A 26,312-nucleotide genomic window follows, 5' to 3' on the forward strand; every position below is an offset into this window, starting at 1 on the left:
TGCACAGTGACATGAAGGACAACAATAAATCATTTACAGGGAACAAGAAAGATAAAACACACACACACACTCATGCATGCACGCACACACACACACACACACACATTTAAAAAGCTATGTCTAATACAGCCAAGCAGCCCAAGCATGAAGGTCAACAATCCATTATCCTGCACAAATCCTGTGTGAGTGGCCATTTTAATCAGATGCCAGCTCCAGGAGCCACAGAGTGACAGAGGTCTATGAGAGCAGAGCTACATGGGGACCTGAGATTGATCTTGGGTTCGAGCCATACGCAACAGTCAAGTAGCTGTCGCCATATGTCTGTCTCTCTGGAGCCGCTGTCCATCACATCAAATGTGAAGGAGCCAGAAACGAAAGCTTACTTCTGCCATGAAATCCTACCAATGTGGCCAAAAGTACCACGTCATCTAGCAAGCTCCAAGGACTGTTCCCCTGGTGCTTCGCAATACTAATCTTCATCCAAAACTTATGCAAAAACAAGTGTTTGAGTCATTTCCAACTGAGCACAACAGAGAACTATAATATTATGTACATACAAATTACAAGACACACAGACAGACAGAAACAAACTCACAGATGGACCTTTGTCTGTTGTACACAGAAATGTGAAATGCTGCTTTCATCTCTACAGTAGGCAGTCAAAATGAAGGCACATTTAAACACAAACAATGTTATGAGAGTTATGAGAGTCAAATAAGAAGGCGAATTATAATGCATCGTCCCAATCGGATATCAACCAGGATTTTCATGCAAAGTCTCTGTGGTTACATTTTAAATGCATGGTAGTTATACTGAATAATAAAAGCAGAAATATGCATGGAGAAATAAGGGGGGTGGGCGTGGGGGGGGTGGGGGGTGGTGAAAGACAGGTGTAGTGGAGAGGGAAATGTGACCTGTGTTTCATCCTATTATCCGATGAATAAAAGATGCTGCTCTCTTGGGATTCATGACATTTCTGCTCGCTGACACCTCACAGGAGCGGTGAGAAGAACGATTAAGATTTAAAACATTAAAAAAACAGCCCCTCATTCCCTGCCGCCCCCTTCCACAAGGGGATCCATTTTTGTCGTTTTTGGGGGTGGGGGTGGGGGTGCGGGTGGGGGTGGGGGGGGGGCGGGCTAACAGAAGCATGCACTCTGAATGTTGAGAAGCACACACAAAAGAATGGAGGGGTCTCGAACATTCTGAGCTGCCCTTGGGCCGTGTGTGACATCATCACCCTGTGTGACATCACAAAGCGATCGTTCTGTCGGGCGGACGGACGGACCAAGCACAAAGGGAAGGGCAGAATTAAGTCTTGCAGGCATGTGACAGATTTCAGAGATGTGAGCAAGTCCGCATGTGTGAACGTGACATCACTCCTGGAGAACCAATTAAGACTGCGATTAGCTCCCTTGGCTGGGCAGCCTGGTCTTTAGCTTGGAGGGGTAATCTTATCTCTGGTAACCCAGAGCAGCTAATGAGGACTGTGGGTTTTGAGGGTGAAAGCAGACCCCACCCCCGGTAGATACTGCGAAAGTTGCATAAGAGAGTACGCCTTTGCTGACTGTATAACTTTTAAAGAGAAAGTGGAGAAGCACTGTCCTTTAGGTGAACTATACCCTACATGACTAAAAAAACGTCTGTGAGTAAGTTGTGTTATTACCGATACGCGGAGCATCTGTGGTCTATCCACAGCTGTCCTTTCTCTTTGTCTCAGGGAGATTTTTTTTTTCATATATGCAGAAGTATTTGTAGAGCTCTCTCTGTGCTGTGTGAATAAAGACGCCTTACAGTCCTAAACAGAGAGCAGTCCTTTTCCATAACCATACAGAGATCACAAAAATAATAAACAGCATCCAAGCATGCATAACTGTAAACAGTTGATCGGTGAAACTGCAGTGGCTCCATATTAATGATTAAGTATGGGTTAAGGGTAGAGATGTTACAGCGGAGGTCACATAAGGTATTGCGGTCCACAGACTTCCCGTCATCTGTCAACAGTTCCTGCAAACGCAGAGAGAAAAGCTACTTTGCACCAATGGTGCTCACAAGAGAATTTGAGCCTTTCAAAGAGACTTTTTTTTCCAGACATATTTCAGAGCAATTTCGCCAAAGTCCTGCTGGTACTTTTCTGACAGTGAGTGTGTGTTTTTTATTTTTCCCATTCTGCAGTTCTGCACTGCAGAGGGTTAGAGAGAGAAAGAGAGAGAGCGAGAGAGAAAAGAGGAGAGCGAGAGAGAGGGGAAAGGGATAGGCTTTGAAATTCATAGGCTGAGGCTTTTAAATTCATAAAGGGGATCAACAAAGTGAACTACAGGAGATTCTTCAGGTTGAGTTCTGTTAGTAGAACAAGGAGGCATAAATGGAAATTAACAAAAGGTAAATTCCATACAGACATTAGGAAGAATTTAGGTATAGCCTGCCAGGTCACGTAGTAGAGGCAGAAACTCTGGGGATTTTCAAGACTAGGCTTGATACGGTGTCAGATACTATCTAGTCTGTAGGTAATCAGAGCACTAATTTAGTTAGGAAAATGGTGAGCATTGTTGGGCTGAACGGCCTGTTCTCGTCATTATAATGTGTTTTGTTATGTTATGGAGAGAGGGGGAAATGGAGAGAGAAAAAAGAGAAGGAGAGAGAGGGAGATAAAGAGAGAGGGAGAGAGAATGAGATTTTAATACTGTACTTTGGTGACATAAGATTTCTTTTGTCATGCCAATGAGGCAATTTTAATTTGAAAGGCAGAGAGAAAAGAGACAGAGGGAGGGAGAAGAGGCAGAGAGGAACAGAGGGAAAGAGAGAGAGGGAGAAAGAGAGAAATGAGGGTCAGATCTGTATCCCTGGGGGCGGAGCTTCAGTCTGAGCTGTCCGTCACTGTCTCATTGACACTGAAAGGTCCAATCAGCAGGAGCGTCTGGCGATGCGAGATCCTGTCGCTGTGAAACCACTCCTCTGCTGAAACGTTCTGTAATACTTTTTTTTTAAAACCCAGCGGAACACACAGAAAGCCCTCAGTGGTGTGAAGGAAGAGACTTCCAGAGGGAGGGCCTTTCTTTTTTGAGGAAGACAAAAGATTCTTCAGTTTTATTTAATCCGAAATGTTAAAACAGGATTTCCAAAATTGGCACTTTTTAATTTATTTTAAAGACCCTCAAAGCACAACTGGTACTTCTCTCTGAAGTATCTAAAGTCTGTACAGTTTACTTTACCATTATCATTCTATCAGAGTGCAATCAGCACATGCACATAAAGCCAAATGGATGCCCAACCAGTTATTCAACCAGGCTTTTTGTACACCAGGCCTATGCAGCATTTCAAATACATTCAAAATGGTTACTTTGCATGTTTATATTTCACATGCAATCACCTTTTTTTTTTTTTTGTTTATTTTGTGCCACCCAAATCTAACGGAAAAGTAGTGTGAATTCATAATGAACAAAATCTTCAAAATACCATGAACTGACATTTATGGCTTCTTGTGTGGGGAAAGAAAATCAGCCATTATCACGTTGATCTAAGCTATGAGCAGATTTTTATGGCTGGTAGTTAGAATATGGTCACAGTGTGCGGGATTCAGTGTAAAGATGCTGAACAGGGCCAAAAAGATGCATGTAGCATTCCGTGCTCTGAGTACTGCATTGATTGTGCTGGTCATTTGACAGAGACAAACAAGGCTCGATGCCTCCACTCACTCACACACTCACTGCTCAAGTGGATTGAGGGGACAATGCTGCTTGAATAATGAATAGTTGAGCTGAATTCTTCCTATTTCAAATTAGCATTTTTTTATTTTTTATTTTTGGAAGAATTTGCCGTGACATCCAGCAGGCGTGAGAGCCCTTTGCCTTGTGACCGCAGCTGAATTTTAATCACCAGGCTTTAAAAAAAACGCTCCCCCTGAAGAAGTGCTTCAGCTACCGAATCGATACGAGCAGTTTCTTCACGCGGAAGCACAGACCGAGCGCCGTCTTTAAATCAATGCTGAGGGTGAGTTCAAGTGTGCGCTCACGTATGTAAGGAGCGCGGGAGAAATAATAGTCTCCAGACCAAGACTGCAGGAGAAACGCAGCGATACGACTGTTACTGCCAATAGCATGTCTGTTAGGCAATGCAAGGAACACTGACATAGTTTTGAATTAAGAAACTGGACATGTATAAATGTGCTATATTTAAATGTGTACACACACATGCATGCACGCATGCACACGCACACACACAATGTTTCGGCAAGAAATAGCCTTCATCAGGAGTAGCCAGGAAAAGAATCCAGCAGCCCCTATATAGATAGAACACACAGTTAAATATTCAGTGTTAAATCGACTCTTACAGTGTACATATGGCGCCCAATTGAATCTGGGCTGGACACACTGTTAGCACTTTTTTCAGTAAGTAAAAACCACCATCAGTATAAACATTAGAGTTAATAAATGATGCAATACAATTATTGTTTTTTAATTACCCAGGTAAATGTATGATTGTTTCATTTTTATCATTTGTATCGTTACCTGTTCTGTTTCCCCGATTCCGACTAATATTATTTTTGCTCCGTCAAATCCTCGGGTGTTAAAGCTCAACGTCCGTCTTATCAAGTGGGATGACAGCGGAAAGATAGGCAAATGGGAAATGACTGCGCCCGTGTGCGATAAGTCAGATTTTGACATTTGCATTTTGAGTGGCCTGCGGCCTGTCTGGAAATATAATTATTTCCGGAGCCGATCTAGAGATCGCTTGGATTTGGCAGAGTTTTCAGTGTTCCGTGTACAGTGTTCTCACATCTGACAACCTGATATGGAACATTAATAGTCAATAAATCAGATCTGAATTGTGTAAGGGATGTTACAAAGAATTTGTCATGGTACCAAATCCTCCCCCCACAATGCAGGCCAATCCTGACAGTTGTGAGAAAGAACTCCCTGTATGGCAAGTGGGAAGAATCTTTAGGAGAAGCCAGATTCGTTCAGTAGTTGGAGCCTCTCTTCTTTCGGGCTGCGTAGGGTGGGCTAAGCGGTTAGGAGCCAGACCACCCCGCGGCCATCATTTATTTTGACAACTGAAACCAAACTGGGGAGCGCAGTGATGGAAATGGCCCTGCTTGGCTAGTAGAGAAGCTCTGTGAGGGGATACTGTGATATGGGAGGTTCGGTCTTTTTGGGTGAGGCATTGTGAGTGGAAGTTCTGATTCAGTGCGGGCACTAAGCATCCCATGGTACCTGTAGCATCAATCTCGTATCCCAGCATCCTCATATGGTTACCATGGACACCATGTCCTCTTCAGCGTAGTGTCCATACCATATTCTCCACATATTATTTATAGATTAAGAATAAGAAGTAGATTTCGGGGTGTGAAAGCAAAAACAGCAGTATTATGCTGTCACTAGTGCATCGCATGCTTGCATGGTTATGAATGCAGACTCGGACACAGTCGATTTGTCAGAACAATATAGTTTCTTCTTTATTAAAAAAAAATAGCTAGACTGCCAGACTAAAAATGCTAGACTGCACTCTATTTAATTTATTTCATGTTCAGACAAGCAGTATGTGCACAGAAGTTTCCGGCCTCAGCCTTCATCAGCACAACCTCTTCACTTCCTCTCAAGGATCAAAGGGCTGAGTGCACATTCTATGGTGTGACCAATTTGGGCCGAAGGTCAAAAGGTCATAGGCTATGAAGCCCCTTGCCTTCCCTCTCTAAAGCGTTTTCCCAGAATCCCATTGCAAACGGAGGCTGTCGTTCCCATGCAGATGTACACATTTTTAGAAACAAGGTTCCATTTCACAGCATTGATAACACAATCAATACGCAAAATGAGTTACAGTCACTGTGCCAGCATTAGCAGTGTCTCCTGTTCTGAACAGTCATTCCCTGAGCTGTGTGTCTAAGCCCATAGGCTTTGGTTATCGCCATATTCTTTCAGGGAATTGAAACCATTTTAGCGAAATGTAAATCAAGGATATGAATAAATGTGAAAATTTGCATTAAGTAATCCTGTTGCCGTTTCATTTTCTTTTCTGGGCACACATTGTTTGTGCCAGAATTGAAATTAAAGTTTTTATTTATTATTTTTTTCATCGTCGTTCTGGTGTAAACCTGCCAATTCTGATACAAGAAGTACAAGAGAGAAAATTAAAAAGTGACAGCGCTGTTTGCAATCGCAATTTTGTTTTTGAGGGTGTATGATTTGTGTTAAAATTAAAATGCAAATGCAAGCATGCAACTTGACACTTTTTCCTACCAAGTATAATTCCAATGTAATTCAAAGTAAATGATAATAGGATGAACCGAAAGCAATTCTACATTTTCCAAGTCAAATGACACGGCAATCCTGGCTCACCCTTGATTTGATAGGCTATTTATTTTTTGTTCTCATTCCACGTTGGCAGGGCTTTTTAAGGGGGCTGATCTACTTGTAAAGATGGTTTCATACATCCGTTTAAGTACACCATGTATCAGGAAATATTGTTATGTCAAACTGGATTACTCGTGTACCATTAACAATGCATATACCAGGGAAATGACTGTACATATATATATGCCAGATGTCATAAATCTCAACGAAAACATTTAAAAGGCTCAGTTACTCACATGTACAGAGGATATTATATCATATGTGATGTGATGCTAGCAAGTGATGGCATGGGCTGCTCTGTCTCTCTCTCTCTCTCTCTCTCCCCCCCCTCTCTGTCTCTCTCTCTCTCTCTCTCTCCCCCCCCCCCCCCCCCCCCCCTCTGTCTCTCTCTCTCTCTTCTTTCTTGCTCTCTTTCTGCTCCTGTGTCCGGTGCGCTGTCCCTTCAGCACCTGGGGTTTTTTGGGTGGCCGGGGAGAGCTGCAGGACCTTGGACAGCGATGACCCCGGTCACAGGCAGGGTAGCAGCTGTGACTAATATCCATTCAGACCAGCTGATACCAATTAGCAATTTCCGGTGCCAAGTATTGGGCTCCATGAAAACCTTTGAAGTGCAGTTTTTTTTGGAATCTTTTCAAGGCAGTGTTCTAGAACTCTGTGTTGCTTTCAGTTGCCAGTTATGATTGTTACATCAGCATTAGAATGTTCAGTTAAGAATGGTCTAATCACGTATTTGTGACCTCACACTATGACCGGTTTAAAGGACTAGAACTGAGGAACGGAGACTGATCTTGTTTGGCACATGGCTGCAGTGAGTTCAGTTGGTAACATGCAGGAGTTGTTTCCCCTTGTTTTGATAAAAAAAAATTTTTTTACTCCATCTCTGGGGTTTCTTTTTGTTCTGCCATCTTAGAGCAGTGTAGTCTTCATCCCTTTTAAATGTCCTTATTTGGTGTATTCTTTACAGTGTCCAAGAACTATGGAGAGCTATATATTTTTCTGTGTTTGTCTTGTATGCTCAACAGATGACTCATGTCACAGTGAATGTACACAAAAAATAAAAGGTCTTGCAACCAAATTATTAATATAGAAACTAATTACAATATGCCCTTATTTTTCACAAACAGGCTGTATCATAAAGCATTGTTGCCATATGTTTTCAGCAATGGTTAGGACTGGAAATAAACCTGACTTCTAAAAATCTGTGTTCAGAACACCCACTGTTCAGTATATAAAACCAAGCGACAGTGCATAAATCCAGGTCTGAATAAAAGATTTATCAAAGTCATAGACCCTGTGAGCAGTGGGACAGCAATGCTACAGGAAAGATATATGGACACACATTCTGGGACACGCCTCCTAGGGTAAAATCCAGATCTGGTGAAGCTGCTTTCTGTTATTATGCACCCAGATGCTAGAACAGCCTCCCAGAATATTTAAGGTCGGCTCCAACTCTTGCCATTTTCAAGTGGGTTCAAAAAACTTCCTCTTTTTCCATGGCCTTTGACTAATGCTCTTTCATAAATATTTCATCCATTTTTCACTTTACTTTTTTGTCTTTATTTTATAAATATGTATATGCGAGTGCGTGTTTGCTTTCCTACGTATATTTTATGCATCTTTCTTCACTTTCCTTTTTTCTGCATTTTTGTGTAAAGCACATTAGATTTTCATGAAATATTCTATATAAATAAACTTGAACTTGAACTTGAACACATTTATAACGAGCCACCAGGTTCACTGGCTTCGGTTGTTATCAGCACCCAATTGATCAGTTAACACAGCTGATTACACTCATTCGGTTTATGGCTCTGAACAGGCTGCAGATTATAGGGTGATAACTCGTAGACCCGTATCAGCACTAAAGGACCAGTGTTTCCAGCTCCTCGAAACAAAAAAAAAAATAGTACGAATGACGCAAAGAGAAGCTCGTTCTCGCCCGGGCGAAAAGGTGGTTCTGAGGTGGCTGTGTTTCAGTGTTTGGATGCCGTCTGACTCACGGACGTGTGGGGGGTACAAACAAATCCACGTTTATAAGGCAGCCCTCGCTGAGCTGTGTAGGTGTGAAAGATGGCCCAGGGGTACGTGGGAAGGCTGGGAAACAGAGCTCGGAGGACTTTGAAGGTGAGCAGAAGGATTCTGTATATGATCTTTTGTTTGATAGACAAGCAAGTGTAAGTTTTTTGAGTGGGAGTGAGCATGGTCTCAGATATATGTGCAGGTATGCTCCTAAGCACATTATTATTATTATTATTATTATTATTATTATTACTATTATTATTATTGTTGTTGTTAGCTGTTTGTTGTTTTTTGCTGTTATTAAGACAAGTCCTCATCTACTTGCATTTACATAGCGTGTTTCATCAGCTTTAGCTGATGTTCCATAGAACACAGCGTTACCGTAGTGAAATGCATGATGTCACAGCAAGTGCATGCATGGTTGCCTCAGCAACTGTGTCTCTGAGGGAGTGTCTAAGTCTGGACATGTTGCTTAGATGTTAGCAGGCTGATTTGGGGCGGTTCCTGCTGTGTGAATTCAAAGATAGAGTAGAGCAATTGCAGTCCAGGAAAGCCCCGAGGTCCAGACTTCAGAAGAGCATCAGACTGCACCATTAGTTGCAATATTGAAATGGCTCTTTTTTTCTTTTGTAGAGATTTGGGAGCTATGGAGTTTAAGGACCGATTCCTCATTCATGATTTATTGACATGAATTCATTCAGCTAATGGTGGTGTTTGCTGGTCAGATGTCCATTGTGTGTAGATTTTGGATCCTCTGCGTTGAATTTTAGTGCCAATGGGGAGCAGGTAGATGATGGAAAGGGGGGAGGGGGCTCCATGACGGACCCTTGGGGAACACCCAGAGTAACAGGGGCGAGTGTTGACATTACTGTAGTTGCCATGGAGCATGAACTGCCGTCTATCTGACTGGTGACAGGAAATGAAAACATTAGAAAATGTATTCCACAGATACCCAGGGATGTGACATTTGGAGATGACGGAGTGACAGGCTGTCAAAAAAAATCTTCCAGGAAGGAGAAATAGAACAAGAAAGAAAATGAGGCCAAAATCAGCCGCCATGAAAACATTGTTTGCACTACTACTTTAATGAAATTCCCTTTCTTACTCTAATCTTTCTGCAAAATTGAACCGGGTGCAAATAGACTTGCCAGCACTGAAACGCCCTTGAAAAAGGGACATAAATTTGAGTGTTTGTAGAGGACTGGAGAGGGAGAGAAGCGCTTCCCTGCCGTGTCAGTATTGATGAGCAGAGGCCTTTGTTCCTCAGCGCCGGTTCTCCTCTAGTATTCTCATCCAATCAGATTGCTCAAATTGGTTCTGACTGCGCACCGGCCCCTGTGTCTGCTCCCCTGCCTAATATATTAACCCTACAACACAGGTGCTGGTCCAAAAACCCGTGCTTTCCCCTTGAGGTGCTTCAAATGAATAAACTTTCAAATTGGAAAAAACCCAGAACCATTGATCCATTTCTCTTTTTTTTTCTTTCTCTACTCTACTATTACTTTCATTGTTTTGCCCATTTGTGATGGGGGGGGGGGGGGGGGGGGCAGGGGGGTAGTTCAATTACAGGAAACCTGATGTGGTCGTAGAAAAGACAATTATAAAGATCTGAGGATTGTTTGGGTGGCATGTAATTTGGTCTTGTGCTTCGTAGAGAGAGAGCGGTTCCCCTGTGTTTTCAGCGAATTGTACCCTAAAGAAGTCTTTCTCTTTGTGGATAATCATTCCGGGGTGTTTCGATCCCTTCAGATCTCTGCTGATGATATTTCTGCCTTTATACTGAACTCCGATGGATCTGAGTGAGAGGGGGGAAAAAACTCTTTGGTAAAATACCCTGCGATCTTTTTTTTTTTTTTTTTTTTTTTGGACATAAAGGTCTTCAGGATTCAACTCATTTTTGTATTATTAGTTGGCATGCATTCCGTGGTCTCAGGCAATGAGCAGTGCTCACATTTCTTTGTGTGATGTTCTCTCATTGCAATTCACGGGGGTTGCTGTTTGGTAAGCAAGAAGAGGACAGCGAGCGCATGAGTCATGAACTGATCGATCTGAAAAGGAAAGAAAACCGCTCTTGAGGTCACTGGCAGTGCAGGACTTCGAGCACTGCGAGCTCTGCATGCCCTTTGCTCTCCTTTGAGCCTAGAATTTACGCAAGCGTTGCATTTTCCGGAATTCTTATTTAACAGGTTTGATTAATTTCAGGCACCTTCTGGCCCAGATTCTCGTGTAAAAGATGAGAAGGCTTGGGACACCAGGCTCTTGGGTAGTTTTTCACGAAGCAAGTTATTACGCACATTTATACACAATTTCAAGAGCTGTCGGCTCTAAATAATAACATAAATATTGAATGCAAATGAATGCACGACGTAAAAAGACACAGTCAGGCATCAAATAAATGTGGGCTTCTATTATTGTTCAAATTACATTTTCGCTTTTAAAAATCGTTTCATATTCTCCCCCCGTTCGTAAGCCTGTCTGTATTAGCCTCCGTCGTTCTCCGTGCGTTCGCGCGTCTGTTGTTGGATTTGCGTGAGTTTGCTCTCCCTCACAGAGAGCTCAGATGGGTGCCATAATTATGCCCGCGGGCTGGGAAACGTGCCGGTCCCTGGCACGCTTTTACGGGCACGCTTTTACGGGCACGCACAGTTCTGCCACTCATCTCATTAGACCCGCTCGAGGAAGAGCCGGCCCGGAAAGAAGACGGATAGAGACACGCGCCATTTGCAAACGAGAAAGCGGCTCATATAACTTTACTGCCAGCTCTAAATCCTGAGACGGGTTACCTTTTTTTTTTCAGTGCTTGCAAAATTATTGACATTTATTTTTGTCATCAACAAATATTTGTCGAAAAAATGTAATACATCTCACGTAATTGACATAATACTCATGTATTTGCTATATCGGTTCCCCAACCTCATACCAAGCACACCACAGGCCATCAGTTCTTGTCAATGAGAGACATGCCTCTCCTCCTATTAGCGATAAGCAGTTCCAAACTGGGGAGGAAAAAGAACAAATAGTGTGATATTATATGCTGGCATGTATATTTTACTGGAGCAGTTCAGGTTAAGTACAGCAGCAGTTCCCCACCTAGGAATCAAACCTGAGTTACAAGTCCTGGTCCCCACAAGCCCTGGTCCCCACAAGCCCTGGTCATATGTACAAATTTATGTATGCATTTTTTAAAGTTCAGTTTAGTTTAGTTTACAGGCATTTAGCAGACGCTCTTATCCAGAGCAACTTACATTGTATCCAATTATACAGCTGGATATATACTGGAGCAATGCAGGTTAAGTACCTTGCTTAAGGGTACAACGGCAGTGTCCTACGAGGGAATCGAACCTGCGACCTTTAGGTTACAAGACCAGCTCCTTAGACATTATACTACACTGCCACCTAAAAAAAAGTAATTCTGTTGTTAAAAAATGAATGATAAAGTATGTGAAACATCCCATGAGGTATCCAGTCATTCTGCTCCACTGTGCTGTACATTTATGAATATACATACATACATATATAGAATTTTGTTCTGAATTTCTGAAGTCACTGTACAGAACCTTTTTTGTTGTTTATTTTTGTCACTGTAAATAATTTGGCACGCTGTGTTGTACAAACCACAAAGACTCTAAGCAGTGTTAACATTTAATCATCTGGCAGCTGTTTGTTTGTCTGTGTGTCTGTCAAATAATTTCCGAGCTGAGGAACATTTTAAAAAGTAGAAAACGTTTTTAGCATTTGCTAAAAAAAGAGCGGTTGATTGTAAGAGATCTGTGACATCTGGGTCTCTGGGATAGCATTGATTATGGACGATCGGGTCTTGTGAGAAACACCTCAGGGAATCATGGGAAATTTCCATTTGATCAAGGGGAAGGCTATATTAGAGTATCACCCTGGCGTATTTCTCTATCATGATTGCTTCTGGTGGTCATATTGATTTTGTCACACCTTTTTAACCACCTACACTATATTGCCATGGAAACAATCTGTGAAGATGAAACTCTATTTATTGCTTGAGAATTCCATGTAGAACATTACGTTTTTTTACTTCGTTATTTTTTTATTTCTCGATCAATTGAATTTCAGTTAATTTCCTGAGCAGTCTGAACCGACATAGAACTGACTTCAGCGGTAAGTGCAGTATGTGAGTTTAGGAGAAGGTTAGCATGCTCACATGCTAGATGCTGCCATGCACACAGCATTGCATTATGGTGGAGCTTTAGTGCTGCGTAAGCTGATCCAGGATCAGTTCTCTGGGGGTCATACAGCGCAGGGTTTGTGTCAGGGCTGCACAAAATGGCCGGGCAAAGTGTCTACAGGAGACCTTAGAAATTTGCAGGGGACGAATGCGTATTTACATTACATTACATTACATTACAGGCGTTTAGTAGACATTTTTACACGACATAACATTACATGATACAATGACGAGAACAGGCTGTTCATCCCAACAATGCTTGCCATTTTCCTAACTAAATCAGTGCTCTGATTACCTACAGACTAGACAGAATCTAACACTGTATCACGCCTTGTCTTGAAAATTCCCAGAGTTTCTGCCTCTACTACTTTTGTAGCATTAGCCATTTCATATCATTTAAATAATTTTTTTTAAATTCTCCTAATGGAGTTGTTTTGTGTCAGGAGCAGCGCATCTCTCAGAGCTGTCAGTCACCCCCCCCCTCCCCGGTCCCCTGAGACTCCGCCCACTGAACTGTGATGTAACGGTTCTCCTTTCCGGCGGGAGCGGTCCTATCTTCTCGTCCTCGCCTCGCTAATTTTCTTCATTAGGCCTCTTGCGGCGGCCACCAGAGGACGCGGGTTCACGGAGAGGTCACCGGCGGCTCAGCGGGCGGCCTCTTGCCGGCTCCTGTCCTTCTGTGTTTTTAGTAGCCGTGATTTTAAAAAATATAAATAAATAAATAAAATGACTGTCAAGGGAGAAGTGGTGCAGTAAATGTGCAGGTGAAGTGGAAGTCCCCACTGGGCGCATATCAACTCAGACAAACAAATCAACAATTTAGAAGTGCTCATTCACTGTTAAATTCATGGGTTTGCTGCCTGGGCATGACTCAGAATGTGTTATTACTGTCTGACGGTGAAAGTCCCGCTCCTGGGCAGTTTGCATACCACCAGTTTGTACAGTACCACTGGATATTTACTCAGACAACTTAAGGTAAAATGCAGTACTATACCGGCCTACACAATGGCAGGCAGTACCAAAGCTGTGACTGAGTTTCACTACTCAGCAAACCAGTTTTCCTTCCCAGAGCATTCCCAGAAAATGCCCAGAGCATTCCCAGAGCATTTCCAGAAAATGCCCAGAGCATTCCCAGAGCAGTAGGAAAATCTATGTAAACTCACCATGTAAACACTGCAGCGAGTGTCTTGAGGCCAGATTTTTATAAAGGTTCTTGCAGGTTCTTGCAGGTGCAAAAAAAAAGATTTTTTTACACACACTACAATTGTCTTGACAAGAGAAATTTGTACTGAAACTGGGTTTGCTGGAACACCTTCTGCACCTGCTAAATCCATAAGGAAATCTGGCTTCAGAATGTTATTCAGTTTTGTAGTTCAAGTTCAAAAGGAACATTTTCAATGTGACTTTGAAAGAACATTAAAGAAACAATCTGGCACTGTTTGGGGGGGGCGGGGGGGGGGCAGACGTTCTTAGGGCGACGTTCCCTCGCAGCCGAGCTGGAACCTTTCACTCCTGTTCCAGCAGAGGGGAACGTGTTCCACGCCACACACCGCCCTCTCAGCGATGCATCCCCCCCCCCCCCACCCCGCTGCGTGTGACCGTGCGCAACCTCGCGGCGCTCCAATCCGACGGACAGGAATACGAGCGCGAGCGTTCGTGACAGAGCGCCAGGGAGCGGGAGCGTGCAGCGAGCGCCGTCTGTGTGATTTATTCACCTGCCAGCCTCTCAGAGGCCCGGGGGGGGCAGCTCGTCTCTCTCCCTGAAGAGGCAGTATTTACAGAAATAACCACTCACCCCCCCCTCACCCCCCCCCTCACCCCAAACCCCCCGCCCCAATCCCCCCCACACCAATCCCCCCCCCCCCGCTCCGGGTCACCGCACATGGGAGAAGGTCAGCGCACACCAGGGCAGCAATATGTGTCTTCGTTTCTCGCCAGAGAAATCTCTCTCCCTTGGAGGTCTGGGTCGGTACACACGACACATTTCAGTGCGTGAGACAGCTGATCCAGGATCTGGTGTTCCCTGTCCGATATCATAACCCTTTCTGCCGTGTGCTGAAAGGCACTGCTGATCTGAGATCAGAGACCAAGTTTATAGTGTCTCAGAGATGGAGCGTTTATTTAGGCTCAGGGCCATGTTTTACAATGCAGGATTTCTGAGTAAGTTGGATAACTGCACTGAGAAGAACCCGGAACCCTTCCAAATCTGGAACATGGACTACAGTAAAAAAGGTTTAACTCAGCTCAGTTATCCAGCTCACTCTGTAATCCTGCTTCGTGAAACTTTATGGAACATGCCCCAGGCATCCCCACTCCTTATCCTAACCTAACAAATATGGCCCCTCTTCTAGGACCAGTTTTCCATTTCAGTCTGATTGCTGTTTGTCTTCAGAGCCATCGATCTGTATGGTCACACACTATTTGTGACAGTGTTTTTTACTTGGTGTCGGGGGGGACCTCACTTTCCTTACATATGAACAGTTACATTTTCATGTACCGTATATTACCTGCTAATCAGAAGCCAAGCGATGCAAGTCTGTGAAATGGAAACAACTCCTATAACTTAATGCTTTTTGAAATTGGCATATCCAACCACATATCCACACGAATGTTTTCCCACAATACCTTTTGAAAAAAACAGTGGCAAACTGAGTAAGAAAAATGACCGGTGTAAATTTTATGATTTGGGTAGAACAGGGGTGGGGGGAGGAGGTGGGGGGGGGGGGGGTGGGGGGGTGTACCTATCAGCTTTTTGTGTGCTGTGTCACAGCCTCCTGTTCAGTCCCATTTACCTGGCAGTCTTACTTTAGGCCGCCGTAAATCACAGCTGCTCTGTACGAGGGAAGCGTTCCACGTGCCTGTGTAAGTAGAAATGTTATTTTTTTAAAGGAAGTCTGTCGCATTCTGTTGCAAGGAAAATGTGTTCCGTTCGTTATTACTTACCCTGGACTAAACGTGCCGCGGATATTCTACGGATATTTCCGTTCATTCAATTTATTTTAGAGTCTGCCAGGTGTGCCAATAGATTGAAAACCACTTTATTGATTTGTTGGAAATGCATGCGCCACAGAGTCTCCCCCCTCCTCCCACCGCCACCCCCCCCCCCTTCTTTTATTAAGCTCCTGTCGCCTGTGAGATGGATGCAGCGCAGCTTGCTCTGATTGTGGATGCGTCGCGCTGATTTATTAAAATGCCACAGTATGTGGGTCACAGCGCAGGTTCACTCAAGGCAGTTCCTGGCCTGAGCCAGCTTATCTGCAGCGGCAGGAAGTGAGCGTAATATCACCATCCGAGGGGAGAAAAATGGTCATATATGAAAGGCCCGTTATCTTTATTATTTAAAAAATGAGAAAGTGTTTGTAGAGGTGGAATATAACGTCTTTAAGTATATTATTTAATATACAGTTCAATGCCTTCATATATCATGAAGGCATGATGTCACAGAATGAGAAACCTAACCTAACAAGGGCAATGGGCAACACCTGAGCTGATTGCTGATCAGCCTAGGGCGTGCATGCCTGTGTGTGATTGGTGATCAACCTAGGGTGTGCATGCCTGTGTGTGAAGCCACTGCTGTCCAAGGTCCTGTAGGCCTCCCTGGCTGAGGGAGGGAACAGGCACTGCTGCTGTCCAAGGTCCTGTAGACCTCCCTGGCTGTGAGATGGAACAGGCACTGCTGCTGTCCAAGGTCCTGTAGACCTCCCTGACTGTGAGATGGAACAGGCACTGCTGCTGTCCAAGGTCCTGTAGGCCTCCCTGACTGTGAGATGGAACAGGCACTGCTGCTGTCCAAGGTTCTGTAAGCCTCCCTGGCTGTGAGATGGAACAGGCACTGCTGCTGTCCAAGGTCCTGTAGGTGGATGTGATTGCACGTTTTCTGATTAATATCCAAATGGTGAGGGGAACCCAGAGTTCCATACATGGCCTTTCCCTGTTGGTGCCTCATCAACAACCAAACTAGATATTCACTTCCACTGGGTTCCACTGGGTTGTAATGGGTTCTCCTCGGTTCTGTGTTCTGAAAAATAAACAACAACATTCTTTCATTCCTTCATTCAAGGAATGCGGACACAAAACATTCTTTTACATTTGCAAGTAAAGGGAACCCTCAGATGCAGACCATAAAAAGGCCTAGTAGTTGAGAGAATGCAGCAACACAGTAGATTCTTGTCTGAAATAAGAACTGATTGGAGTAGTGCATCCAAACCAGCCTCGGTCTTAGCAGCACAGACCACAGCTTCCATTTGCGAGCAGTGCCCTTGCGAAGGCCGAATAGAGATTGGAACTTAATTACGGGGCTGTAATGCAGTATGAGGTACGACCTCCTTTATTTAATTCCATCCCTCCCCAAGGTTAATCGCTATTGACCAAATGCAGATGAGTAGCTGCCTGGTCCGGTCTTTATATTATAACGGCCATCTGGGGGTCATCTATCCATCCCGCGCTGACACAGGATAGTGATGACATCATCTCACGTGCAAATATTGCTAATGGGCTTGTGGCCCTTTGCTCTGTTATCTCTTTCTGGCTCTCTCTTTTCTCTTTCACTCTCTCTCTCTCTTTCACTCTCTCTCACTCTGTTCTCTCCCTCTCTGTCTCTCTCTCTTTCTCTGGCTATCTGTCTCTCTCTCCCTCCTTCCCTTTCTGTCCTTCTCTCTCTCTCTTTTCTCTCTGCCTTTCAAATTAAAATTGAAATTGCCTCATTGGCATGACAAAAGAAATATTATGTTGCCAAAGCACAATATGAAAATATCCCTCTCACTCTCTCTCTCTCGCTCTCTCTCCCGTCTCTCTTTCTCTCAACCTGTCCCTCTCTCCTTTTCTCTCCATCTCCCCCCCTCCCCATCTCTCTCTTTCTTTCTCTCCCGCTCAGTTTTTGGCAGAATTTAGCAGGCAAATCCAGCACTCGGGAGCCAGAGCTCCAGATCTTTTTTCCACGGACTCATTGATTTCTCCTCGCTCATTTCACGCCCCTTCCCAGGACCTGCTCTCCCGGATCTCATTGGCTTTAATGCGGACGGCCTGTTCTCCCCTCGCCCTGCTGAGCTCCTCCTTTGATTCCCCGCGGTCACCGCTGATAAGTGCCCGTGTGCAGCTGCAGGAGTGTGTGACTCACGTCTGAAGCAGGGCAGATAAACAGAAATAACGCTCTTTGATATATAAATTTGTTCTTAAAAAATAATGAAGTGGGGCATTTTTTTTTAGTGGCTCAGTTAACCCACAGTAAAATTCACAAATCTACTCCGGCAGAAGTTCTATTTAGACTCTCCTTTATATATATAATATAATATATTATATATGGGGACCAAACAAACTCTATTAGAGTTAAAGGTCAACTCTATCTTCTGCAGGAGAGCTGCATGTGCTTGTCTGTGTTCCACTGAATTGATAGACTGGGCTGCAGTGATTGACTCCAGTACATTATTTTGATTGCATTTTTTAATAATCTTTTTTTTTTAATCCATCTAATACAACACAAGCCATTTCTGAGACCTTTATGAGGAGCCACATCAGACCCTCTCATTCTGTTGACGGGAGATGATTTTAATGCAATTATAAAAATCACTGCCCTTCTTGTGCATTATTGTCTGGTTCCGGTGTCTCTGCCTCAGTATCAGCTTAAATAGTTAGAGCTTCCTCTTCATCATCTTCATCGTTGTCTTCTGTGGCATCTTCTTCATCATCTTCATCTCCTCCTTTGTCAATTTGGTCTTTTTCTTATTCTATCAAATCAAGAGCTTCAGTGTAATCAAAACTGCACAGTAAAATCGACTGATGCAGTAAATTTTGCTCTGACAGAGTATCTGCGTTTACTCTTGGTCTCATACTCTCAGAACAGTTAGAGGTAGATTAACTCTGAGCATTCTACCAAGCGTGGTACACACGCACAATAGTCTGCGCTTTGTAGAATGAATGAATATCCACAGTGTCATTCTTGTAATGGCCAATATTATCCTGTTATTGGCATCATTATTCTCTGCTGCGTTATTGTTACACAGCCCTTTTCCTCCGGACGATTTGGCCATTATCGCCGAACGCAAAGCTTCGGCTGTTTAACGGCTCGGTGCGGTGGTGGAGCACCGCTCGGCGCGCGTAGAACGAACGGCCGTTTCTCCCCTCTACCGTTTTCGATTACCTTCCTCTCGGGCTGAAGAGGGTGATATCGTTGCTGGCGGTGTCCATCCCTCGTCCATCACCGTCCTTTCTCGCATCGCCACGGCAACCAGGAGCTGCCCTTTTTTACAGCCTGGGGGTTGCGGTCTGTGGAACACGGCCGGGAGCTGGGCGACTACGCTAATGCTAACGCTAACAGCGCTAAAAGGGGTCGCGCTCCGTCTCTGCATTGCGTCAGCGGTTTCTTTAGCGCGGCCCAGAGCAATAACCCGACGCAGCTAACCCGCGCCTTCGCCTGCCTTCTTTTTCTTCTGACTGTGACCCGCCAGGTACACAGTGGGTTCACTTCCAAAAGGGCCCGGTCGCTGCCGGGTTCCCTGTTATCACTGAAGTGAAGAGTTATGACTCATCAAAAAAAAAAAAAAAAAAAAAAAAGGTTGTCTAAAGAGGTCGCCTAAAAGCTTGTGTAGAAATGGATGGTCCCCGCAAAGGTGTCTCTTGCCTGTGACTTGGCCTTGACTGGGGCAGCCTTAAAAAGCAATAAGCTGCTTGAAATATCAGCAGTTTCTTTAATGACTCTCAGTAATGATAGCCATTAAGCAATGCCCAGCTAGCAGGTGTACACTAGCCCACTCGCAGCCCGCCGCCGACACAGCTGTCAGTTCACCTCTTTTGTCACTTGGGGCGCTACAGTGCACCGCTAGCAGTCCGGCTGGGGCAAAGTAGTCTAGATGAGGATCAGGTGTTCAGCTTAATGAGTCAGAGTTGGTGAAGAGTCCTGTCACTCGCGGGACACTGTAGTGCTAGTTTACAAAACCATGGCACGCTCATAGGTGCTTTTTTTCCTGGGGATGCCACACAAACTACTGAACACTGAAGGTCTCTGAGTCAACGCCAGGGACTCCATGTACTCCAGGAAACTGAACGGCACGATATGTTTGCGCATCGCGTCCCCATTAACACGGATAAGATAAGCTGTTTTATGAACCGATTGCTGATATCTGAAACAAACAAAAAAACAAAAAAACACAATTAGCCGCACAACACTCACGCAGGGTACCTGTCATTCTGGAGCGCGGCGGGTGGCTCCGACCCGGAGCACGCGGTGAATGTCTGCCTGTCCTTTACTCCGTGAGTCGCGCTGGGAATTAGGCAGCCGCTGTGATGTCGGGGCACGAGCCAGAGAAACTGCGAGGCTAGCACAATCTACGCATAGAATTAGCATCCTAATATAGAGCTTGGCAGACGTGAGTCAAAAACGCCTGTCACAGCGTAACCAAAGGTTACTAGGATACATTCGCTTTTATTTTAGCTGCAAATGTATCTGCATACCAAACTTTAGATTCTCCAATAAAACCCAGGAAAAGGGTTTTGGTGGGATATCCCACGCATAGAATGTCTGTATGTTTATATAACGAGGGAAGAGTGCTTAGTCTATGATACCCTGTAATTAAGTTTCTGTGTCTTTTTTGACATTTAAAAGGGTATTAACTTGTAAATTGAAAGACCGAGACGGAGACAGAGAATTGCTAAATTTGTTCTGGTGATTTGAGTTGAATCTTCCATCATAAAATAGCTGATTACGGAAGCATGACAGAATTTTTAAATAACTCGCTTCACTGCTTCAAAACAAATGTGGTGTGGATGTGTGTGTGTGTGTGCGTGTGTGCGCGTGTGTAGGTGTGTGTGTGTGTGTGTACGGGTGTGTGTGTGTGTGTGTGTAGGTGTTATTTCCAGTGAGCCACAACACTGTTCCTGAATGGTGCTCATGCCGGTAAACCATTTATGTAGAAAGCAGAAGATGGGTACATTTTGTGATTTAAGCACTGACAAACTCGATTCATTATCTAACTGCAAATTTGTATTTATTTATTTATTTATTTATTTATTTATTATTTATTTTAAAGAAACTGTCTGAAATCCTGAGGGAACTTTCTTCCCACTTCACTCCTACATCATTCCCAATTCTCAGATCGCTCGGCTAGAAAAAGAAAATTCTGGGCGACTGATTTCTTCAGACAGATGGTACTTTCACAATTAATTTGTTTGGTTCTTGGTGCTCGCCCAGTAAAAATGTGTTGCCTGACTAATTAACAATACAAACTCAAAGAAATACACTGAAAATCCTCGCCACCATCCTGCTTGGCCAAGCTGCGCTTGATTTCAGATGTAGTTGGGGGTGGTGAGTGCCGTAGCTGTTATGCAAGCATTGTCACATCTTCAGCTATTTGATACAGTAAATAAAAAATGATCTGTCCACATTGTAAGAAACATCAAAGTTTCTTCGCGTATTTTCAAACAACATTCATTTTACCCTCAATATATAATTCATACTTCTTTCATCTGGGTGAGTCTTCCATCACTGAGAGGAGAAATCTTATATTTATGGGGGCGTGAAACATACTGTACAGCACGATATAATCTTTTTTTTTTAAAAAACAATGATCATAAAACAGAAAGAGACTGTATCAGGGGTACCCGAGGTAGTTTCGGTCCTAAAACAGGGGACCCTCGTGGATCGATAGAAGAAACGGTCGCGTTTTTCAGCGCTATTATTCCAGCCGGCGCTGCCGCTGGTGCGGGCTCAAAAAGCCAATTAGGAGAGAGCTTGGAGAAGGAGCTCTGGTTGGTTGGTTTTCTTAAAAGCCTGAACACACAAGCGTCCCTCGTGGATATCCTCTGTTTGAGGGAAGCGGGGCACTGGCTGTGTGTCGTCGTCCCCCCCCCCCCCCCCCCCACATCCCCCCCCGCCGAAGCTGTCGGCACGGTAACGCGGGTTCTGCTTCTCCAGGCCGCTAAAAAACTGCTAAAACTATGGAGACGAGCTGACAGGACCCGCCGCGGTCGGGGCGGGAGACGTCCTCCTCCCCAATCTCACAGCCGCCTTCTTCTTCTCCTCCTGTCCTCCGGGGAGCTGCTGCTCATCAGAGACCGGCTGGCAGGAGCGCTGCTCCTAAGAGGCCTGTTTGCAGAGGCCGGGGTTCAGACTCCGTAGGACTCATCAGCCGACGATATACGGTTTCACAAAGTTCTCAAGTTTTCGAAAGGAAAAAAAAAGTTTGGTTCGGTTCGGTGTGTGAACTACCAAGTTTTAGAGTGTCTCCTGGGAGCCGCCGTAGTGTCTGCAAAATCAAAATGTCAAAATCTCGAGTCGAGACTTTAACCATCAGACAGATCCACTTAACGGACTCGTTATTGGAACAGTCACCTAATTTGTTCACTGCCGTTTTGATGTGGACTGTGTAGTCTTTACCCTGAACTATTCTAAGAATGGTTTCAGTGAATTTCCATCTCGCCTGCTGTCACAGTTTTGCTTTGACCTGGGCTGAACTAGTATATCTTCTCTTATTGTTTTATAGGAAATGAGTTTCCAGGAGATCTGTTCATAGGCCAACTGTCCATAGGAGATTTTGTATGTTCATATGTGTTTATAGGAAAACCTGTTCATTTGAGATGTGTTCAAATGTGATCGCATGTGTCCAACACTGTGCATGTGTGTGCGTGTGTGTGCGTGTGTGTGTGTGAGTGTGTGTGTGTGTGTATGAGAGTGTGTGTGTGTGTGTGAGTGTGTGTGTATGCGTGAGTGCATGTGTGCGTGTGTGTGTGTGTGTGTATGCGTGAGTGCGCGTGTGTGTGTGTGCGGGTGTGTGCGGGTGTGTCTTTTTTTACCCACCATCCACAAGAGTCAATCTGCCTCTTGGCAAATAATATCATCATATCACTCTTTTTAGATGTCATTGAAATATTTTTTGTTCCCACAAGGATTTGGCCCCATTTAAAAAGCACACCCTCCTTGTGCTGTGTCCTCTCTTCTGTTTTATATCAGAATACAAGAGCACCAAACATTTTAACCATGAAGAATGTATCCCTTTTTAAATCAGAGTGCATATTGATCAGGCTCCTATGTGAATGACCTAACCCTAGTAACAGCACCCTAGTTTGTATTATCACACAGTCTGAAAATGTGGTAGTTTCCTAGGAGGAAAATGGGCAGTTTTTTTTTTTTTTTTTTTTCAGAATTAAGTAGTGAATTGTAAAGGTCATTTGAACTGAATCGCTATTTGCTTACTGTTGGCTTCACCCCCCCCCCCCCCCCCCCCCCACCCCCACCACAGGAAGTCACATGGCGCCATTCGAACACCGGTCGGTCGTCAAAAAGGCTCGGCCTAATTGGCCAGGCTGACTTCCTGCTGTTGTGAGTGATATCAGCCTGGTATTGTGCAAACATAATCTGTTTGAATATCGGTCAAGCCATACAGAAGAGAGAGAGAATAGCGAGTGACCCGTTAGCTTGGTTGAAATATAATGAATCTGAAGCTCTTTATTTCAAAAGCAGTGGGTGTTGTAATCTCGCGGATGCACGTTTATCCCAGAGAGACGTACAGTACTGTACCAGCATGCATGTTATGTGCGAAAAACAAAATGTTAATTTTAGCACAGTTCTGAGATGACCAATCCCAGGCCATAGCAGGATATGATGCAAGAGAAACTGCAATTTATTTTAGATTAGAGTACATTTTACTTGTGTTATGAAACCTGCCTTTGGGCGTCAATAGTAGGGAACCTCCATCTCACCCCCATGCCTGATTATATTCCTTTATTTGTTGCTAAAGATTAGAGATAAAAATAACCCTCAGGGATGTGTTTTGATGGATAATGTAGTAATCACTGTAAAAGGTAAAAACATGTTCTGGTTCAGGGTTTCATTTTTGTTTTTGTTTGGAGAGACTGAATCAACAGACTGCTGAAATCCTTTTTTTATACCTTTAACCCACAAAACGAAATTATTTATTTATCAGTTTAGCAGATCTGCCCTCTTTTTCTCTTATTTAATTCAGACAGGGGGAAGTAGAGAGAGCTACAGCTAGAGATGGGATCACAATTCAGGGGATTACCTCTGCTAATTTGAAACCCCCATCCTCTGGGCTCCCTTTTTTTGGGGGGGGGGGGGGGAGTGATGGCTGGGCTGGGACCCTGCATGGACCCATAATGAAGGTCTGAGTTATCAGTTAGCTTAGCTCTAGGAATAGCCCAGACAGACCCACAGTGATGCTCTGAGTTAGCGGTTAGCATGGCTCTGGCGGTAGCCCAGACATAGTGAAGCTCTGAGTTAGCAGTTAGCATGGCTGAGTTAAAGCCCATAGTGAAGCTCTGAGTTAGCAGTTAGCGTGGCTTGGTTATAGCCCAGACACAGCGAAGCTCTGAGTTGGCGGTTAGCACGGCTTGGTTATAGCACAGACACAGTGAAGCTCTGAGTTAGCAGTTAGCGTGGCTCTGGTGACAGCCCAGACACAGTGAAGCTCTGAGTTAGCGGTTAGCATGGCTGAGTTATAGCCCATGGTGAAGCTCTGAGTTAGCAGTTAGCATGGGTCTGGTGACAGCCCAGACACAGGGAAGCTCTGACTTAGCGGTTAGCTCAGTGATAGCCCACATAGGCTCTGATGTCAGTGAATGCTTTAATATGCTGCCTCGAGGGTTTCAGACGAAGAGATAACAAAAGGAGGGCACAGGGAGATAAGGCCAGGCTTTCAGCAGCTGCGGCAGCAGCGGCGGGGTGGATTCTGTTCTTTACTGTGTGTAACAACATCTACTAATGACCATGTCTTTTCCCCCGAATTCATGCACTTTGTCCACAGTTTCACTGAAAGACAAATTAACCAAATCAAATAACCTCCCGAGACATGACAGAAACTAATTTAAGTATTGTAATTTTTTTGACGAAATACAAGTGTCGTGGATAAAGAAAACATTGCCTATTGTTTATTTTGTTTTTATTGAATGACCCTTGTAGTGCAGGTTTCAGCATTGTAAAATATGTGGTTCTTGAGATTAAGACCAGAGACTCTTCTCCACTACAGGGGACAAAAAGAAATTGTTGGGTCTTAAGAGGTTTAAACAATATTTTGTAGAAAATGAAAAATCGGATGGGCTATCACGGCTTTGTCTTATGGGCTAAGACGGCCCTGGACTGACTGAATGCATTGTTGACTATTTTGGAGCAAAAGCCGGGTGTTTTCTGTTGAGGTATATTGAAATAATTCAGCCAGGCGCATACGTTGTTTTTGAATAGGCGCATTTGATGAGGTGAAGGGGGGGGGGAAGGGGGGGTGTGAAATCTCATTTCTTATTTCTCCTGTTCTTATTTTGATAGCCGCTCACTCTAATCTGGGGGAGAGTTTAAGCGAGAGAATCGACCCGGTGGATTCGGGCCTGGCTGAGAGACATCTCCTTGCAGATTGGAGGCAGGTAATTATCTATGGATTTATTTTTCATTTATGAAAGTTAGTCAACCTCAGCAGCTCCTGGTCTTATGGCTGCTCTACTGCAATCGACCTCTTAGCCAGTAGTTTTTTTTCCCTCATGTTAAGCCCTTCGTAATTTCAACAACAACGACAAGAAGAATAAAAAAAACAATACAACTCATTAATTTTTTATAGCTCTCTCTGGTTTGTGTGTCTGCTGTCCTCAATAAGACCTAAAGTGTAGTTAATTAACCTTCAAAAAACCATGATTTACTGTTATTGTTATTCATTTTTACAATTATTATTCCTAATGGTTTGTATTTTTATATTTCATGTCTGTGTGCAATATAACTTGTGGGCCAGGCTCATTGCTGCTTGCAGCTGAGCTGCGCAGTCTGTGCATCAAAGGAGTACATCTGCGCAGGTGATGCAGTCAGACTGCAGGCGAAACAGAGGATATGCCTTCTCTAATGCGACAGGGACAACCCTGCTGACTGAAACCCTCTCTCCCACTACAGTCAGATATTCACAGCTGGAGGCTTTTGTCCCAGCCTGGCTATACTCCACACCTGATTCAATTACTTAATCGACCAATAAAAAACCTTCAGTCAAAACCTGCATTTATTTTGATTGGGGGGTGCAGCAGTGGGACAGGGTGTAAGCAACTCCCCATAGTGGCCCTCCTCAAAATAACAGAATGTAGACTCCTGTTTCAATGCATTAATTCACTGGGACTGCCCAGTTTTCTCCAGAGCTGTCACTGGGAAAAATCCTCCACACAGAATTTCTGTCTGCAGTGGTTCTGTGTTCCCGTCAAGCTCTCTAAATCCACAGATGCCTAGACGGTTTTTTTTTTCCAGTAAGTTTTTTAAATTTCATTTATTGAGTTGGATTTATTGTTAAACAAACATTTTGCCTCAAGGTGAAATCTAATCACTCAGTCTTTAAATGAATTCTGCTATAGCTGAGCACAGCTGATTGTTTACAGTTGGTATTGTTGTAGGGTATGGCAGTTTGATGGAAGTTAATTTTGTGCATGTAGTATGAATCATTGTTTTGACACCATGCAGACTATGACATAATGTCTCTATCTCATAATGTTCTTTGTAGGCTGCACTGTATGTTTAGTGTATGTATGGCGCAGTTGTGTTGCTCTTAAGGATAATTGTTTTTATTGGTGGGCCAAGTTTCACCTTAAGGTGCAAGATCACAAATATGTGATTAGAATGTTCTTGCCTGAACATTCTACTGATGATGACGTAACAATCACTGCTGGTAAACGAAAGCAATGTTCTAGAACAGTGACTTATCATTTTTAAAAAGCATTCCAAAAAAACCTAGTTTTCAAAGGGTTAACATTTATTATGGAGCCAGGAAGTGTGGTAGGGAAAGCAA

The 26,312-nt window shown here is 44.0% G+C and overlaps 1 protein-coding gene across 1 annotated transcript in view; it reads left to right on the forward strand.

The window, feature by feature from the left end:
• The window catches only part of gne (glucosamine (UDP-N-acetyl)-2-epimerase/N-acetylmannosamine kinase), a 112,474-nt gene that overhangs the window by 30,889 nt on the left and 55,273 nt on the right, over nucleotides 1-26,312 (forward strand). Inside the window, exon 2 of the mRNA XM_035417664.1 lies at nucleotides 24,827-24,921. The gene's annotated coding sequence lies outside the window, so the exon portion shown is untranslated. The remainder of the gene's footprint in view (nucleotides 1-24,826; nucleotides 24,922-26,312) is intronic.

Source organism: Anguilla anguilla, chromosome 5 (genome assembly GCF_013347855.1).
Source record: "Anguilla anguilla isolate fAngAng1 chromosome 5, fAngAng1.pri, whole genome shotgun sequence".
NCBI classification, from domain to species: domain Eukaryota; kingdom Metazoa; phylum Chordata; class Actinopteri; order Anguilliformes; family Anguillidae; genus Anguilla; species Anguilla anguilla.